Source organism: Scyliorhinus canicula, chromosome 11 (assembly GCF_902713615.1).
Source record: "Scyliorhinus canicula chromosome 11, sScyCan1.1, whole genome shotgun sequence".
NCBI lineage: Eukaryota > Metazoa > Chordata > Chondrichthyes > Carcharhiniformes > Scyliorhinidae > Scyliorhinus > Scyliorhinus canicula.
In genome coordinates, this window is record NC_052156.1 from 35152296 (window position 1) to 35171533 (window position 19238).

Here is a 19238-nt window from a genome sequence, read left to right on the forward strand (position 1 = left end):
GTATGGGGGAGAGGCAGAGGGATACCCAGAAGGAGGAAGGATAAGGAATATAAAGATCCAGAAACCATAAAGGGCTGGTGGATACTGTTGCCGTAGCAGATAGAGAAAATAACAGTGTGACTGCTAACAAGGACCCAATATAAACATGATGTGGAGATGCCGGCGTTGGACTGGGTTGAGCACAGTAAGAAGTCTTACAACACCAGGTTAAAGTCCAACATGTTTGTTTCAAACACTAGCTTTCAGAGCACTGCTCCTTCCTCAGGTGAATATAAACAAGTGAAGAGGGCACACCTCCTCCACGCCCTGTTAACTCTAAAGTTATTGCACAGTTCTTGAGGCTTTTGCCTGTCGGGTTGATGCTCTTGCCCCAAAGCTAAAAAGGGAAATCATTTTATTCCAAGATTTCGTCTCACTCAGGCCAATCCACATCCAACAACCTGCTCTGAAAACTCAGTTCACATTTCAACAACTGCGCAAATTGCACCACAGCAACGGAGGTAATCCACACATCCTAAAAAAAACCAAATAAGTATCTGTGTGGGTTTCCTCCACCAAGTCCCGAAAGACGTGCTGTTGGGTAATTTGGACATTCTGAATTCTCCCTCTGTGTACCCGAACAGGAGCTGGAATGTGGCGATTAGGGGCTTTTCACAGTAACGTCATTGCAGTGCTAATGTAAGCCTACTTGTGACAATGAAGATTATTATATTCTATAAATAACATTCTAAGTAAAACAACCAACAATATTCTTTAAAAAAAAAGTAAATTCACCATATCGCCCAATGTTAATGGATCCTTTTTAAAAAAAACTAGGATCTGCATCTTTGCCAAAAACTAATCAGTTCTTCCTTGGGCCATATCCTGTGTACCAAGTTTAGTTGAAATCCACCTGTCAGTTTTTGAGATATATCATTTACAGACAAACAGACTAACAGGCAAGGTTGATGACATTACTCTGTCCACCTTCAGTGGCAGAGGTAACAAACAGTTCAGTGTTGGATTTTAAGGGAAGTGGATGTCTTAAAGTTCTATAGATATGAGCAGAGCCAAGAACAAAAGAGGAAACCTGGTGCTCCTCGCTAGGTGGAGCAACTTCAATAAGTATCACAAGAACACTTGTAGTTACATAGTGCCTATAAACACAGTGAAATGTCCCCAGATGCTTCACTGGAGCATTATACAACAAAGTAATAATCTTTATTAATCTCACAAGTAGGCTTACAGCCTGGTATGGCAAGTACTCGGCCCAAGTTCGCAAGAAACTGCAGAGCGTGGTGAGCTCAGCACAACGCAGCACACATGCTTGCCACCCTTACATTGATTCTGTATACACCTCCCGCTGCCTCAGGAAGGCAGAGAGCATTATCAGAGACCCCTCCCACTCAGGCTTTGCCATCTTCCAGACGCTTCCCTTCCATCCAGGCTTTGCCATCTTCCAGATGCTTCCCTTCCATCCAGGCTTTGCCTTTTTACAGACACTTCCCTCCCATCCAGGCTTTGCCGTCTTCCAGACGCTTCCTTCCCATCCAGGCTTTGCCATCTTCCAGACGCTTCCCTCCCATCCAGGCTTTGCCGTCTTCCAGGCGCTTCCATCGGGCGGAAGATACAGAAGTCTGAAGACCCGCACATCCAGACACAGGAGCAGCTTCTTCCCTCATCTACAAGACTCCTCAACGCCTCCCCCTCGGACTGATCGGTTACCTGTAAGAACACTATTCATGACGCCCTATGCCCTATTTGCTGTGTTTGGTCCCTTGTTCCGCACTGTAACCAATCACTGTCAATGTACCATTTATGAATGTACTCTGTTGATTATTCTTTTTTGTCTACTATGTACATGCTGTGTACGTTCCCTTGGCTGCAAAAAAATACTTTTCACTGTACTTCGGTTCATGTGACAATAAACCAAATCAAAATTAACACTGCAATGAAATTACTGGAAAATTCCCCTAGTCGCCACATTTCGGCGCCTGTTTGAGTACACAGAGGGAGAATTCAGAATGTCCAATTCATCCAAGAAGCACACCTTTCAGGGCTTGTGGGAGGAAACTGGAGCACTCGGAGGAAACACAGCCAGACACGGGGAGAACGTGCAGACTCCGCACATTGAGCGACCCAAGGCAGGAATCGAACACAGGTCCATGGCACTGTGAAGCAACAGTGCTAACCACTACGCTACAGTGCCGTCATGTACAACACCGATTCAGATTAGGAGATATTAGGTCAGATGACTCTAGTGATCTCTGTATATGTTAATAGATGATTGGTTAATGTGCAGTCAGTACAGACAGATGATCATTAGATGGCAACATCTAATACAGGATCTATATGAGGAGTTTCTCGCTCTATCTGTCGGTTAATGTGTGTGTAGCGCAGCTAGAGTAAAGACGTGACAGATCAGATTGTAGTGTATTAGCATAATTGTTAGTTTAATCTAATTAGTTAATTATATTACTAGTCAAAGTATTAAAGTGAAAGAACTCATAAGTATATTATTTTATTCCTCAATAAATAATTTGTCATCAACTGGAAGACTTCCGACTGTTTATCATCAAGTTAAATACAACTCAGCAAGACAAATAAGTAATACTTATATTACATTTCTGTAATATAACAATGACCAAAAGCTTCATCAAAGAGGTAGTGCAAAATCCAGGCAAAGTGACCACGAGGAAGCGATGATGGATGGGATCAAAAAGGTTTTATCTGACTTACTCACTTCACACTCTACTCCCCAAAGGGTCTCCCCTGGCCGGCCCACACTCAGGCCAGTGTATCTCCCTTGCCTGGCCCACACTTGGGCCAGTGTATCTCCTTTGCTCAGCCCACACTTAAGCCGGTGTATTGATGGAACCATCAATTCACTAGACACGTGCTTTAAGATATGAACAGTGGTTTTAATCTACTTACTACAGAGCCAGCCTGTTACCTGTTGAACTCTCGATGAACTGGCAGGCTGGCTCTGGACAAGGGTATTTATACAGCAGTCCAGGGGGAGGAGTCGTGGGCGGAGCCAAGGGTGGAGCCCTGTAAAAACTCCTGAGCATTCCCAGAGCTACTCCCCCTAGTGGTTGGATAACGCTACTGCGCTTACAATGGTATTGGTAAATACAATGTGAATTACTAAGTTACATTCACCACATTCACCCCCTGCAAAAAAAAATCAAGTCCGGCGGGGGTGGTGGTCTACAAAGTCAGTCTGTCCGGTGGTCGAACTGTCCGCTGTGATCTGCGGAGCACCGGGGTTGCAGCCTCTTGCGGTGCTGGATGGGTGTTGTGTGCTGGGGTACGATGGCGGACTCCAGGGAGGGTTGTGTCCGAGCTTCATACTCTTCTGGTTCGACCGGGGACTGGGGGCGCTGGGGGCTGGCCAGCGCGGGTGCACGGAACTGGTGGAGCGAGCTTGTGGGCTCGGGAGCGCGAGGGGGTGGCAGCATGGAGTGTAGGGTGAGGGGTCCTTCTGTGGGGGTAGAGGGGGTGCTGGATCCGGCCGGTGCCAGATCTCGGAGGGATACTGTGTCCTGACAAAGGCCGGTGCCAGATCTCGGAGGGATACTGTGTCCTGACAAAGTCGACGAAGGCGTACTGGGGGTTGGAGTGGAGCAGGCGCACCTTCTCAACAAGGGGGTCGGTTTTGTGTGCCCTGACGTGTTTCCTCAGGAGTACCGGGCCTGGTGTCCTCAGCCATGCCGGAAGTGAGACCCCCATGGTAGTGCCCCTGGAAAAAATGAAGAACCTCTCGTGAGGGGTCTGATTGGTCGCTGTGCATAAGATGGACCTAATAGCGTGGAGCACGTCTGGGAGGACTTCCTGCCACTGGGAGACTTGGAGCTTTCTAGACCGGAGGGACAGTAGGACGGTCTTCCAGACCGTTGCGTTCTCCCTCTCCACCTGCCCATTCCCCCTGGGGTTATAGCTGGTGGTCCTGCTCGAGGCAATGCCCTTGTCGAGCAGGCACTGACGCAGCTCGTCGCTCATGAAGGACGAACCCCGGTCGCTGTGCATGGAGCTGGGGAAACCAATCAGGGTGAAGATGCTATGCAGGGCCCTAATGACTGTGTGGGAGGTCATGTCGGGGCACGGGATAGCAAATGGGGAACGGGGGAACTCATCTACGACGTTTAGAAAGTAAACGTTCTTGTTAGTTGAGGGGAGTGGCCCTTTGAAATCAATCGCGAGGCGTTCAAAGGGCCTAGAAGCCTTGACCAGGTGGGCCCTGTCTGGTCTATAGAAGTGCGGTTTGCACTCCACACAGATTGGGCAGTCCCTGGTGACCGCTTTTACCTCCTCGTTGGAGAAAGGCAGGTTTCGGGCTCTGATGTAGTGGGCGAGCCGGGTGACCCCCGGGTGGCAGAGGTCGTTGTGGATGACTTTCAGTCGGTCAATCTGCGCGCTGGCACATGTCCCGCGGGATAGGGCATCCGGAGGCTCGTTGAGCTTCCCGGGTCGATACTTAATATTGTAGTTATAGGTGGAGAGTTCGATCCTCCACCAAAGAATTTTATCATTTTTTATTTTGCCCCTTTGCGAGTTATCAAACATAAAGGCAACCGATCTTTGGTCGGTGATGAGGGTGAACCTCCTACCTGCGAGGTAGTGCCTCCAGTAACGAATAGCCTCCACAATGGCTTGTGCTTCTTTCCCGACTCAGGAGTGTCGGAGTTCTGAAGCGGAGAGGGTACGGGAGAAAAATGCGACTGGTCTCCCTGCCTGATTTAGTGTGGCTGCTAGAGCGACCTCTGAGGCGTCGCTCTCAACCTGGAATGGAGTGGATTCATCCACAGCCCGCATGGCTGCTTTGGCGATGTCCTCCTTGATGCAGTTGAAGGCCTGGCGTGCCTCAGCTGACAGGGGAAATCGTGTGGCCTTAAAGAATGGACGGGCTTGGTACGCATATTGAGGGACCCACTGGGCGTAGTAGGAGAAGAACCCCAAGCACCGTTTGAGGGCCTTGGGGCAATGAGGGAGGGGGAGTTCTAAGAGGAGGTGCATGCTGTCCGGGTCTGGGCCCAGGACTCCGTTTTCCATGACGCAGCCGAGGCTGGCCAGTCTGTTTGTGCGGAAAACGCATTTCTCCTTGTTATAAGTGAGGTTTAATTTCTGAGCCATCTGGAGAAAACGGTAGAGGTTGGCGTCGTGGTCCTGCTGGTCATAGCCGCAGATGGTGACATTGTCCAAGTACGGAAACGTGGCCCGCAGCCCGTACTGGTCCACCATTCGATCCATTGCTCGTTAGAACACCGAGACCCCATTAGTGATGCCGAAGGGGACCTGGAGGAAATGGAAGAGGCGGCCATCGGCCTCGAACGCCGTGTAGTGGCGGTCCTGCGGGCAGATTGGGAGCTGGTGGTATGCAGACTTCAGATCCACCGTGGAAAAGAGCCGATACTGGGCGATCTGATTTACCATGTCTGCAATCCTGGGGAGGGGATACGCGTCGAGGAGCGTAAATCTATTTATGGTCTGACTATAGTCGACAACCATGCGGAATTTTTCCCCGGTCTTAATGACCACCACCTGAGCTCTCCAGGGACTATTACTGGCCTCTATAATCCCCTCACTGAGTAGCCTTCGGACCTCTGATCTGATAAATACCCTATCCTGCAGGCTGTATCGCCTGCTACGAGTGGCTACGGGTTTACAGTCCTTTGTGAGATTGGCGAAGAGAGGAGGGGGGGATTCGCAGCGTAGCGAGGCTGCAGATAGTGAGTGGGGGCAGGGGCCCGCTGAAGCTGAGGGTGAGGCTCTTAAGGTTACACTGAAAATCTAGGCCTAATAAGAGTGGCGCGCAGAGGTCTGGCAAAACGTAGAGCTGAAATTTTGAGTAGCTAGCACCTCGGATTGTGAGTGTCGCGGCGGTGCGCCCCTGGATTGGGACAGAATGGGAGCTGAAGCGAGCGAGATAGTTTGCCGCACGGGGAAAACGGGGAGCGAACCGCGTCTTACCAGGTCTGGGTGTATGAAGCTCTCAGTGCTCCCGGAGTCGAAAAGGCATGGCGTGTTGTACCCGTTGATTTGGACCTCTGCCATCGAATTTCGCAGATGCTTCGGGCGTGATTGATCCAGGGTGACTGTGCCGAGTTGCGGGCCGCATGACGAGCGCCCGGGGAGGTCATACTCTTCCGATGAGTTGTCCGAGTGTGGAAATGCAGGTCGGGCCCATGGATCGCACGTGGCGGGCGGCGAGGAAGATGGCGTCCAAGATGGCGGCCCCCCATGAGTCGCACGTGGCCAGCCGCGTGGTGGAGGTTTGGCAAGATGGCGGCCCCCATGATTGCACGTGGCGGGAGGGGGCGGGGTCGGGGAATAGGCTGCAGCGTTTTGGGCCCTGCGGGTGTGGGGAGCGATTACTTTGTGCCGCTGGGGAGTTGGAAGCTGGGGCCCTTTTTGCGAGGCACACTCGCGCGTAGTGGCCTTTCCGCCCGCTGCTGCTGCAGGTCGCATTGCGGGCCGGGCAGTGCTGCCGCGGGTGCTGATTCTGGCCGCAGAAATGGCAGGCTGGAGCAGCATAGTGGCTGGCTGGGGCAGCATGGTGGCTGGGCGGCTGCGTGGCACAGGCCTGGGGGAGTCGCAGGTCGGGGGCCAATGATTGCATTGCGGGGAACAAGGTGAGGCTGCAGAAGGAGATCTCCACCGTAGTAGCAATTTCCGCAGTTGTTTCTAGGTCTTGGGCCCCCTTTTCCAGCAGTCGTTGCCGCACATAATTAGACCTGAGGCCCGCTACAAAAACATCGCATACAGCAATTTCTCTGTGTTCAGCCGCGGTAACCGCTTGATAGTTACAGTCATTTGATAGATTATTGAGCTCTCTTAAAAATTCGGGGAGTGATTCTGTAGGCTGCTGGCGGCAAGTCGGGAACACATGGCGTGCGTAAACTTCGTTAATGGGCCTTACATATATCTTATCGAGTATCACCAGCGCTGCAGTATATGAACCGGCCGAGTTTAGTTGCGTAGCGATTCTGTGGCTCACCCTCGCGTGCAGTAGACTTAACTTCTGTTCCTCTGTTGTTTCGGCTGTGCTCGCTTCTGCCAGGTAGGACTTAAAGCACCGTAGCCAGTGGGAAAAGATTTCTTTTGCCTCTGCATACTGTGGGTCGAGTTCCAGGCATTCAGGCTTGAGGGCTGATTCCATGATCGATCCTGACTGTTCTTAAGTAGATTAAATTGATGGAACCATCAAATCACTAGACACGTGCTTTAAGATATGAACAGTGGTTTTAATCTACTTACTACAGAGCCAGCCTGTTACCCGTTGAACTCTCGATGAACTGGCAGGCTGGCTCTGGACAAGGGTATTTATACAGCAGTCCAGGGGGAGGAGTCGTGGGCGGAGCCAAGGGTGGAGCCCTTTTCAAACTCCTGAGCATTCCCAGAGCTACTCCCCCTAGTGGTCGGATAATGCTACTGCACTTACAATGGTATTGGTAAATACAGTGTGAATTACTAAGTTATATTCACCACAGGTATCTCCCTTTCTCAGCCCACACACGGGCCGGTGTATCTCCCTTGCCTGGCCCACAGTCGGGCCGGTGTATCTCCCCTGCCCGGCCCACACTCGGGCCGGTATATCTCCCCTGCCCGGCCCACACTCGGGCCGGTATATCTCCCCTGCCCGGCCCACACTCGGGCCGGTGTATCTCCCCTGCCCGCCCACACTCGGGCCAGTGTATCTCCCCTTGCCCGGCCCACACTCGGGCCAGTGTATCTCCCCTTGCCCGGCCCACACTCGGGCCGATGTATCTCCCCCTGCCTGGCCCACACTCGGGCCAGTGTATCTCCCCCTGCCTGGCCCACACTCGGGCCAGTGTATCTCCCCCTGCCCGCCCACACTCGGGCCAGTGTATCTCCCCTGCCTGGCCCACACTCCGGCCAGTGTATCTCCCCTGCCCGGCCCACACTCGGGCCGGTGTATCTCCCCTGCCCGGCCCACACTCGGGCCGGTGTATCCTCCTCGCTCAGCCCAGACTCGGGCCGGGGTATCTCCCCTGCCCGATCCACACTCGGGCCGGTGTATCTCCCCTGCCCGGCCCACACTCGGGCCGGTGTATCTCCCCTTGCCCGGCCCACACTCGGGCCGGTGTATCTCCCCTGCCTGGCCCACACTCGGGCCAGTGTATCTCCCCCTTGCCCGGCCCACACTCGGGCCGGTGTATCTCCCCTGCCCGGCCCACACTCGGGCCAGTGTATCTCCCCCTTGCCCGGCCCACACTCGGGCCGGTGTATCTCCCCTGCCCGGCCCACACTTGGGCCAGTGTATCTCCCCCTTGCCCGGCCCACACTCGGGCCAGTGTATCTCCCCTGCCCGGCCCACACTCGGGCCGGTATATCTCCCCTGCCCAGCCCACACTCGGGCCAGGGTATCTCCCTTGCATAGCCCATACTCAGGCCGTGGTCTGTCCCTTGCTCGGGTCGGTGTATCTCCCTTGCTCGGGTCGGTGTATCTGCCCTTGCCCGGCCCACACTCGGGCCTGAGTATCTCCCTTGCTTAGCACATACTCGGGTCGGTGTATCTGCCCTTGCCCGGCCCACATTTGGGCCGGTGTATCTCCCCTGCCCAGCCCACACTCGGGCCAGGGTATCTCCCTTGCTCGGGTCAGTGTATGTGCCCTTGCCCGGCCCACACTCGGGCCTGAGTATCTCCCTTGCTCAACCCACACTCGGACCGGTGTATGTCCCTTGCTTGGGTCAGTGTATGTGCCCCTGCCCGGCCCACATTTGGGACAGGGTATCTCCCTTGCCCGGCCCACACTCGGGCCAGGGTATCTCCCTTGCTCGGGTCAGTGTATGTGCCCTTGCCCGGCCCACACTCGGGTCAGTGTATCTCCCTTGCTCAACCCACACTCGGACCGGTGTATGTCCCTTGCTCAGTCCATGCTCGGGCTGGCGTATACATGTCCCGGAGCACCCTTGGTAAAGGGTCGAGCTCTGCCCCCTCATCTGGGCAGATCATACTCAGGTAAGGCCATGGGAAACCTAATGGCACAGACCCCATATCCTCCGGTCGAGTTATAATCCCCCCCCCCCCCCCCCCCCCCCCCCCCCCCCCCCAAGTCCAAACGTTCATCTCGATGGTTGGAGGGGTCTGATCCTTAGCCCACTTTGCCAGGGGCTGCCTTTCAGGCATTAGCAGTGTAGTGAATGTGGAGTGGTGAATTTGGGTGAAAGGTCAGAGTGGCACCACCTCACTGGGCCAGCGAATGCCACCGGATCTATGGCCACCTCAGTTGGTTGTGTTTCCATGTCGGACTCCTGGTCCACAGTTTCAGCGGGCCGCATTTCCAAGTGGTGGAGCAAGTCCCCCTCCAAACATAGCAATGGCAGCTGCGGAGGAACGAACACCTACGCCCTTGATGGTATGCATGCCTGTTTGCCTCTTGCCCTTGTGCTCGCACTGAGTGAGAGAACAGACCCATCTGCTTCACCACAATCCATAAGGTGCCATCAACAAAATTCCGCACACAGGCCAAATTCCCGGATGGGTCTGCTTCATCACAGCATTTCTTCCCAGTGTCAGGCAGGATGAAGCTCAGCCATATGCGCATCCGACGTCCCATCAACAGCTCAGAAGGTGCTACCCCTATGGTGTGGTATAGTAATAAAACAAAAACCGGGCCGAGCGATCCTCCGGGGAATCAAGGTCTGTTTCCCCATGCCCATCCTGAAGTCTGCACCCACGACTTGGCCAACTCATTGAGGATGGGTGTAAGCAGCCGTCTTCATGTGACAGAAATCAGTTCGTCCTCAGGAAATCCCTAAACTCCAAGCAGGTGAATGCCGTGCCTTTGTCCGGCACTAAAATCTCCAGGATTTTGTGGACGCTAAAGGAGCTCCTTGATCATGGCCTGTGACATGGTTGTTGTCATCGGGTGGACCTCTAACCACTTAGAGTGGGCCTCCACTATTAGTGGAAATGCTAAGCCTGGGAAAGGGCCCGCAAGATCGATGCATAATCGTGACCATGGCCACCCCGGCCACTCCCATGGGTGGAGGGAGGCTGGTGGTAGTGGCAGCTCGGAGGGTATGGGGGTAGTGCCGAAAGCATATGGGGGTAGCGGGAGCATCAATGTGGGCTCCCAATTTGTGGGAACCACCGGTTTGTGCCAGGGAGGCTGGATGGAGGGTTTCGGAGGTGGCAGAGAGCAGGGATTGAGCGGCTAGGGGACCTGTTTATTGATGGGATTTTTCCATATTTGGAGGATTTGGAGGAGGAGTTTGAGGAGGAGGGAATGGGTTTCGTTATCTGCAGGTGAGGGACTTTGTGCGAAGGCAGGTTTCGACCTTCCCACTTCTACCGTCCCAGGGGATACAGGACAGGATAGTTTCGAAAATGGGAGTGGGGGAGGGGAAGGTCTCAGAAATTTATAAAGAGCTCAGGGAGTGTGAGGGAACCCAGATAGGGAGGTTAAGCTGGGAGGTTAAGCTGGGAGGAGGAGCTGGAGGTTCAATGGGAGGATGCTCGTGAGCAGAGTCAGCATGTCCTCATCATGTGCCAGACTCGGCCTGATACAATTAAGGCGGTTCACTGGGCACACATGACGGTGCCCCAGAAGGTTTTTTGAAGGGGTGGAGGACAAATGTGGGCAGTGTGCGGGAGGGCACACAAATCAAATTCACATGTTTTGGGCATATCCGAAGCTTAGGGGATTCTGGCAGGGATTTGCCAATGTCATGCCCAAGGTACTAAAGGCAAGAGTGGCACCGTGTCCATGGGTGGCGATTTTGAGTGCCAGAAGTCCCGGGAGTCCAGGGGACGAAAGAGGCTGATGTTTTGGCCTTTGCCTTCTTGGTAGCCTGGAGACGGATCTTATTGGCGTGGAGGGACCCAGAGCCCCCGAAATCGGGGGTTTGGGTTAGTGACATGGCCGGGTTTCTCGGGCTTGGGGTTAGGGTTCATCCAGGAGGTGGCAGCCGTTTATCGACTTCTTTTAGGAACATTAAACTGTTAGCAGATACAGTAAGCGGGGTGAGGGGTGTGGGTGGGGGGGGTGGGGGGGGGGGGGGGAGATAGCTTTGTTTAGTTTAGGCGAGTTCAGCAAGTGGAGAAGGGGGGACTGGGAAACAGTGGGTGTAAGCAATGTTGGCTGGGTATTGTTGTTGGCTGGGGAGGGGGGGGGGGTGTTGCTATTTACTGAGTTATGTTTACATTTGTAATTGGTGTTATAAAATCATAAATGCCTTAATAAAATGTTTTCAAACAAAAAAGAAAGGTGGACAATAGTTTTTTTTCCTTTTTTAAAATAAATTTAGAGTACCCAATTCATTTTTCCCAATTAAGGGGCAATTTAGAATGGCCAGGCAATTTAGAATGGCCAATCCACCTACCCTGCACATCTTTGGGTTGTGAGGGCGAAACTCATTCAAAAAGGTGGACAATAGTGGCAGGGGTTGTGTAAACATGAGGTACAGATCACAAGATACTGATTAGAGATACAAATGGTGATGATGGGGTGGGGATACAGTGTTCCTTTATGTGAAAGGAAACTAAATTTATAATTGGAGATTAACCTTTTTGGATAGGCTATAATTCTCAATGCGGTTTACTCAAGTTCAACCTATCAAGCCTTCAATCATTAGGCCATTTGACTATATTTGGATTTTTCCATTTAGGGTGAATAATAATTTTCAAAGATCTAGGTGTTGTTTAAATATTGCTGAGTCTTTGGTTTTGGTTTGTAAATGAGGGAAAGGTGTTTTTCCAAGTACCTGTTCTTAGTTCAATAAACCGCCTGGTGGCATGTTTAGCCTAAATCTTGGTGCAACAGACTACACAACAAATCCATAGAAACTCCAGTTAAGGGCAGTACAGTGGGCAGTGGTTAGCATTATTGCCTCACGGTGCCGAGGTCCCAGGTTCGATCCCAGCCCAGGCTCACTGTACGTGTGGAGTTTGTACATGCGTGGGTTTCACCCCACAACCCAAAGATGAGCCGGGTAGGTGGATTGGCCACGCTAAATTGCCGCTTAATGGGAAAAAATTATTTGGGTACTCTAAATTTATTTAAAAAAAAGAAACTCCATTTAAGTCAGTGTCCACTGGCAAGAATTTAGAAAAGATGATATAATTTGGATCATGAGAGGTGGAGAGTCTGTTTGTGATGCAGTACCAAATGTAAAAACATGAAATGAATCTGAAAGAGCAGGGGGATTATTGGACCTGGTATTAAGTAAAAACCAATGCATTTAAAAAAAATAAATTTAGAGTACCCAATTATTTTTTTGTGTCCAATTAAGGGGCAATTTAGCGTGGCCAATCCACCTACCCTGCACATCTTTGGGTTGTGGGAGTGAAACCCACGCAGTCATGGGGAGAATATGCAAACTCCACACGGACAGTGACCCAGGACTGGGATTCGAACCCAGGTCCTCAGCGCCGCAGTCCCAGTGCTTTCCACTGCGCCACATGCCACCCTACAACCAATAAATAATAAGAGGACAAAGTTCACAACAACAACCAGAATCTGGTAGAGTGTAAGGATATGCATATAATGGCAAAGAGAATAACTGCAGTGGAACATCATTCGAGGTGGATGCTACAATTAGTTTGAAAACAGTTTTGTGAAGGGACTTATTGAATCTGCAATAAACAGGACACATAGACAATGAGCGGAAGTTAATGAGCAAGGTTTATTATGACACAAATCCAAACTTCTTCACTCTCCAAAGCGATTCCTTCCCTGACCAGCAGGGTTTTTGAGAGATTTGGGGCTCTCCCTGTTAAGGGGAAGCCCCGCCTCCTTAAAGGGGCAGTTCATATTCCATGGAGACCATGGGAAACCGTATGGTCCTAATTTCAACCCTTGGATTCTTGACAGTCGGCGGAGTCAGGGGCGGCGGTGGCAACAGGGGCAGCGGTGAAGATGGCAGAGCTGGGACATTTGAATCAACGGCTGGAGTATCCAGCACGCGGCTTCGGACGTGGTCCACATGGCGATAAGACTCACAGCCCTGTGCCCATATTCAGTAGGAAATGGGTCCCGTTTTCATGATGCCCGGGATCTAAGCGTCTCCATCGCTGAAATTCCAGACGTGTACCGCCTTTCCTAAGGCGAACTCACACAGCTGTTTGCGGCAGACTGTGACTGCCTCAGTTTGGTCCAGAATGCATCAGCATCCAGAGAGACATGATTTAACCATGTGCAGAGGCAGTGGGCCATCAACATTTCAGCTGGCACAATGCCTGCCTTGGCATGCGGGTCGTCCGGTAGCAGAATAAGAACCTGTTCAAGCAGGTCCCCCAGGAACCCAATGTCTGCTTCTTCATTCCCAGCGTGAGGGTTTGCACCACCTGCTCGGCCAACCCATTGAAAGCTAGGTGGTACGGGGTGGTCCTCACATTGGACCCCGTTGGTGGATTGGAACGCCGCAAATTCTGTATTTGGGAAAGCCGTCCCATTGTCCAACAGCTTAGGTATGCCGTGCATACTACAAATGTGCCGGAGTTTTTCTATGGTGGCCCTGGCCGTCGCCACCTGTACCTGGAGGACCGCCTTCCACTTAGAGTGAGCATTGATGAGGATGAGAAAGATTGAGCCCTGAAAGGGGTCTGCAATGTCTATATGGAGCTGAGACCACGGATGATCCGCCCATTCCCATGGATAGAGCAGGGCTGCAGGAGGCAACTTCTGGTGTGCCAGACACTGGACCCAGTGCTGGGCCACCCGTTTGATGTCCACGTTGATGGTGGGCCACCAAACATAGCTGCGAGCTAACATTTTCATCTTAGACATCCCTGGGTGTCCATTGTGAGGACCATCAGGAGTAGGCCTCATCCATGTTTGAGGACTACCATGCAGGTCCCCAAAGGTGTACTCCATTCTCTGTGCTAAGCTCCTGCATCTTCTTAATATTGGCCTCAGGTCCTGTGGGAAAGCCCGGTGCTGAGCCCCATACTACATCATGTGGCATACATGTGATAGCTGAGGGTCAGCCTGGGTCCACCTGCGAATGTGAGATGTCGTGACCGGTAACAAGCCCATAGAATGGAGGACGGTAATGACCTCGCCAGTCACCGCTGGTGTAGGTGGCCTGATAGGCAGGGGCAGATGTTTTAATCGCATTCGTCGTAAAAAAAATATTGCAAGCTTTCGATGTATTGTTCCCCAATCATCTGCACCTGTATTAAATGGCTCCAGCTTCCCTATGTGTAGCATCGGGGCGGTCAGTAGAGGGGCCTCCCGTGACCTAGACCAGGTGGTTTTCTTCAAAAAACTATCTTTATCTTAAAAACATTTAATGAAGGAGCTTCAACTGCTTCATTAGGCAGGGAATTCCATAGATTCACAGCCCTTTGGGTAAAGAAGTTCCTCCCAAGCTCAGTCCCAAGTTGCAACATCTAAGTTGTAGACATCTAATTTACACTGAAGTTGTGAAGAAAAAGATGGCCAGAAGGATAAGAGTACAAATCTGGAGTTGATTGTGAATTTGTGCAAGGCAGCAAATGTTCACAACATATGGATTACATACCATTTTTCTCACCACAATTCTACTTTAAAAAATATTTTAAGGGAATCTAAATAAACTTAGATAATATGCTTCATATTACCACAAACTTTCAGGTTAGAGACATGAATTCAAGCTTAGAAGAGGGAAAATGCCAACAGTTTTGATTTTATTACTTCACACAAATGGGTGCTGAATGTGTCCATGGAAGCAATGGTGGTGGATCAACAAAAATGAGTAGAGAGGTGGATCATTTTGAGGAAGCAAACAATGAGGTTTATTAGTTTTGGAAACAGTTTAATAGACTGCCAGGTATTTTGTGGATCAGCACTTTTCCCTTGCTGAATTTGTGTTTTCACACCATCCAAAACCAAAATCATAAAGTATCAGGTGAAAATGCACAGGCATCTAATTTTCCAATTTAGGGAAGGGAGAGTGTAATGAAAATATTTTCCCAAAATGCTAAATAATATATTCTTTCCAGAAGCTCATTTCATAATTTTTTTCCAACAATGATTTTGTCTTAGAAATGGAGATCCTCAAACAGGGCCTCTCCTGATTGGGTATAGTCAGAGTTTCCAGCCTCTAACACGATTTCCAGGCATTTTGGCAGCTTTCAGTCTGGTCCCACATGGGCGGCTGCCCATAATTAACATCTGTAACAACTAGAAGGGAGAGATTTCCGATAGGAAAATCTTGCGAGGGCAGGGTACAAGACTTTCCCAATGAGTAACCCTTTTTAACCTTGAACAGAAGTATTTATTCCTACAATTTAAAAGAGTCAGATTTATTAGATTAATATTCAGAGCACTTTAACAATTTGTCTGCATGTTTAATCCTGCTCTTGTGAAGAGTAAAACCCAGAAAATTTAAAAGTGGTCATCTGAAAATAAGGTACTTACGCAATTTCTCCTCGTAGAGACATGAAGCTCTCACTTTCCAGTACAGCAACTTCCAGGTATTCATCGTCAGCTTTAAACAAAATATCAGATCTCACATTTCAGTTCACTTAATGTTTCAGATATTTCATAACAAACTGCATTTTCATTGGCTGCTGAATTTCTCTATTCAATTACATCATTCAGTACAGGATGTGAAGAACTCAAAAATGGATTCTTTAGAAAAACGCTTTTGTGCTGCATTCTGTTACTCATTCAGATTGAGACATTGTGGATGTTTTGTTGTTTAACAAAGGGAAACAAAACATAGTACAGCAGAGGCAATTTAATAGTAATTCTAATGAAGCCAAAGCCTTACTTTAGGTCAGTCAGGAGGGGTATTTGTATAAAGCTATTCCCAATGTAAAAATAGTGTTAAAGATCAATTAGTTCCATATAGGCTTTAATGTTTATTTATATTGTAAACATATTAGCAATCTAGCTATTCAAATTAGTATTGGAGGATGTGCTACTTTCTAAGTAGCACATCAGAAAGTGTACAATTAAAGTGTACTAATCTTCTGAAGTGTAGCGTTTGTCTTTCTTCGACTACATATTAGATATTATCAGCATTTTTAAAAAAACTCTCCTGCTTTTAAAAAGCAAAAGAACTTCATTAATTTAGGAAGGGTTTCTGCTTACAGTCAGAAATGTCACTTTAATTTCAGTGTAACAGGATTTCCTCAAGGCGTTCCCACGTTAGGTGACTGGGGAACTCCCTATTCAACATTTAAAAATGAAAGTCGAACTGATACACTGTTTAAACAAACAGATTTTCTAGCTTACTATTGGGAAAAAGCCTTTAAAACATCTTGAGATGAGGTGGCAAAGGATTCAAATCTCTTCTCACTCATTCCAATTCCCATCCACTCGTCTGCTCTCTCTCCTGCTGTCTCTCGCATCCATCCCCTGTCAGCTCTGAGCACCCCCTTGAAACTACTTTCTGTTGCCTCCGCCATGCAATCAAATGGCGTTTCCTGGCCCCTTCTTTCCCTGCCCCACTTCCATGCCCCATCATTACTCAGTCAGTACTCCAGGACTCACCACGCAGCACGGTAGCACAAGTGGTTAGCACTGTGGCTTCACAGCGCCAGGGTCCCAGGTTCGATTCCCTGCTGGGTCACTGTTGTGCGGAGTTTGCACGTTCTCCCCGTATCTGCATGGGTTTCCTCCGGGTGCTCCGGTTTCCTCCCACAGTTCAAAGACGTGCAGGTTAGGTGGATTGGCTATGATAAATTGCCCTTAAGTGTCCAAAAGAAAGGTTAGGAGGGGTTATTGGGTTACGGGGATAGGTTGGAAGTGAGGGCTTAAGTGGCTGGTGCAGACTCGATGGGCCGAATTGCCTCCTTCTGCACTGTATGTTCTATGTTCATGCTATCCCTACCTCAGCACATCAGAGAGCTGTCTTCACCTCATCCACTTGATTACAAAGGCAATAACCAAAGCTATGCCATCTGCTGCCGACTGATATCCAGGGAACCTTAAGAAATGGGATGGATATTCCTGCAAGTTACTCTGTCAGCAAGCATCCATGCAACAGGCTCATTCAAAGTCACTGCAGTTGACAGCTGCAGGGTAACCTAATTTGCATTCAATCTTGAATAAAGCAAGTGACTAACATTGTATTTGCCAAGGGACACAACTAATCATCTTTTTAGGCAGAACAAAAACACCAGCCGGAGAGGACATAATTCCATCCCACCCCCCACCCTCCAACTCCTCCATCCCACCCTCTCACAGATGGTTTCCCAAATCTCATGGGAATGGTGCATGGAACCCATTGCAGTGTTAATGTAAGCCTACTTGTGACACTAATAAAGATTTATTACATGGAAACCTTAATCCGGACATGGAACAGGAAAGGAGGCCACACCATAAATGTTGAGGTGATGCCACAGGAAAACAGTCATGCACATGATTAATATCCAGGGAACAACAATGATGCTGTCATTATGGAACAGCACATCAGCTGTGTTAGTAACTGGAAGCCAGTGTCCAGTGGCGAACCACAGAGATCTGTGCTGGGTCCCCTATTGTTTGTCATTTATATAAATGACATTGATGACTACTTTGGGGGGTAGGATCAGTAAGTTTGTGGTTGACACAAAGATTGGCTGCTGGGTGGTTAACAGTGAGGTGGAGTGTCTTGGGTTACAGGAAGATGGAGACGGGGTGGTCAAATGGGCAGAAAAATGGCAGATGGAATTTAACCCCGAAAAGTATGAGGTGATAGTATGCGCCAAGGCAGTATTCAATGAATGGCCTGACACGGGGAAGGTCTGAGGAGCAAAGGGACCTTGGCGCATTTGTCCACAGATGTTTGAGATAAATGTGATCCTGCCAAGCTGTTCCTCGAATAGTTTGTTGGAGTTGGATCAACACAAGCACAAATCCCCAGATGTTAGAGAGAAGGATTTTGCAGGGTCAGTTTTACTGGGATTGCTCGAGTATTGTTCAGGTCTGATGCCTAGTTTATGGCTGATGGGTCCTTATGATATATTTATGGTTGGCTTGTTCGATCACCTTACAGGACATTAAGACCCCATCGAATATTGGTGTTACATGCATGTCAGATAAGGTGAGGAATGGCAAGTTTCCATTCCTGCAGGACATTAGTGATCCAGTTGGGTTTTATGATAACCCAGCAGCCTTTATTGAATTCAAATTTCACCTTCTGCCGTAGTGGGATTTGAACCTGGGACCCCAGAGAACTCTGGGTCTCTGGATTACTAGTCCAGTGACAATACCACTACGCCACCACCTCCCCTCACCCAGCAGCTTTTATGATCATTTACCAGATTTTATTTAATTAAATTTCACAACTTGCCATGACGGGTTTGAATTTTTAATCTCCGAGTTCCTAGCTCAGTACCATAACCATGACACTTACAAATGCTACACAATGTGCAAGTGGTTAGGAGCAAAAAAACAATATCATAATTGACTGGAGGGCCAACGATATCATACTTTGCTTTAGAATGCTAATGTCATTTGCTCAGCTTTCAGAGGATGACAATAGAGTATCACATTCATATGCACCGACTGTGGAATGTAGTTGAACACCTTTCTCTAGTACATCATTACATAGCTTTGATATATTCTGTGGTTTAGCTTTGATTTAGGCACTGCTTTACCAAATGCAATGCTACTAATATTTTGCTACTAATATTTTGCATCCAACGATACTGATCATACTCCAAATGCCACATTTTGGTACAGATAACAATTCAAATAAATCACTGAGCCAAAACATTTATAATTACATTCCAACTTGCAAATGCCTCAACAATAAATAAAATCTAATTAATCTGTACACCTTATTGGTTTAAAAAGAGACACTGATTCAGTTAATCACAAAGTAATATATTATTATTTACAATTCAGCAATGCTGACCTTATTGCAGTATTCAACCAAATTGTGAAAAACTCCAGTAATTATAGACAATTAAGTCTTACTGGGATCACTGTGTTTGGGGCATAATTTGATTTCAGTATCCTGTTTCATTGAATTCATTTCCATACCACAGTACACAAAACGAATTTTTACAGCGAATAAGTTAATTTTATTAGGCAGTTTGAGTTCAGTAATTCTATGCATTTAGAATTACATTCATTAGTTTTGGGTGGCTTCATAAATCAGTTTCCACTATCTACATGGGGTTATAAGACCGTCCATGATTTTAGCTGATGACCTGGAGATTACATTGCAATTCTGTCCATTTCTCTTTGAAATCTCAAATCATTACTTTAAAACAATGTTTATTAATTAAACTATTGTAGGAGTAATAGGTTCAACATTTGAAAAAATAAATATATCACAGTAACTCAACTTTTTTCAAAGTTTTCCAAGCCAAA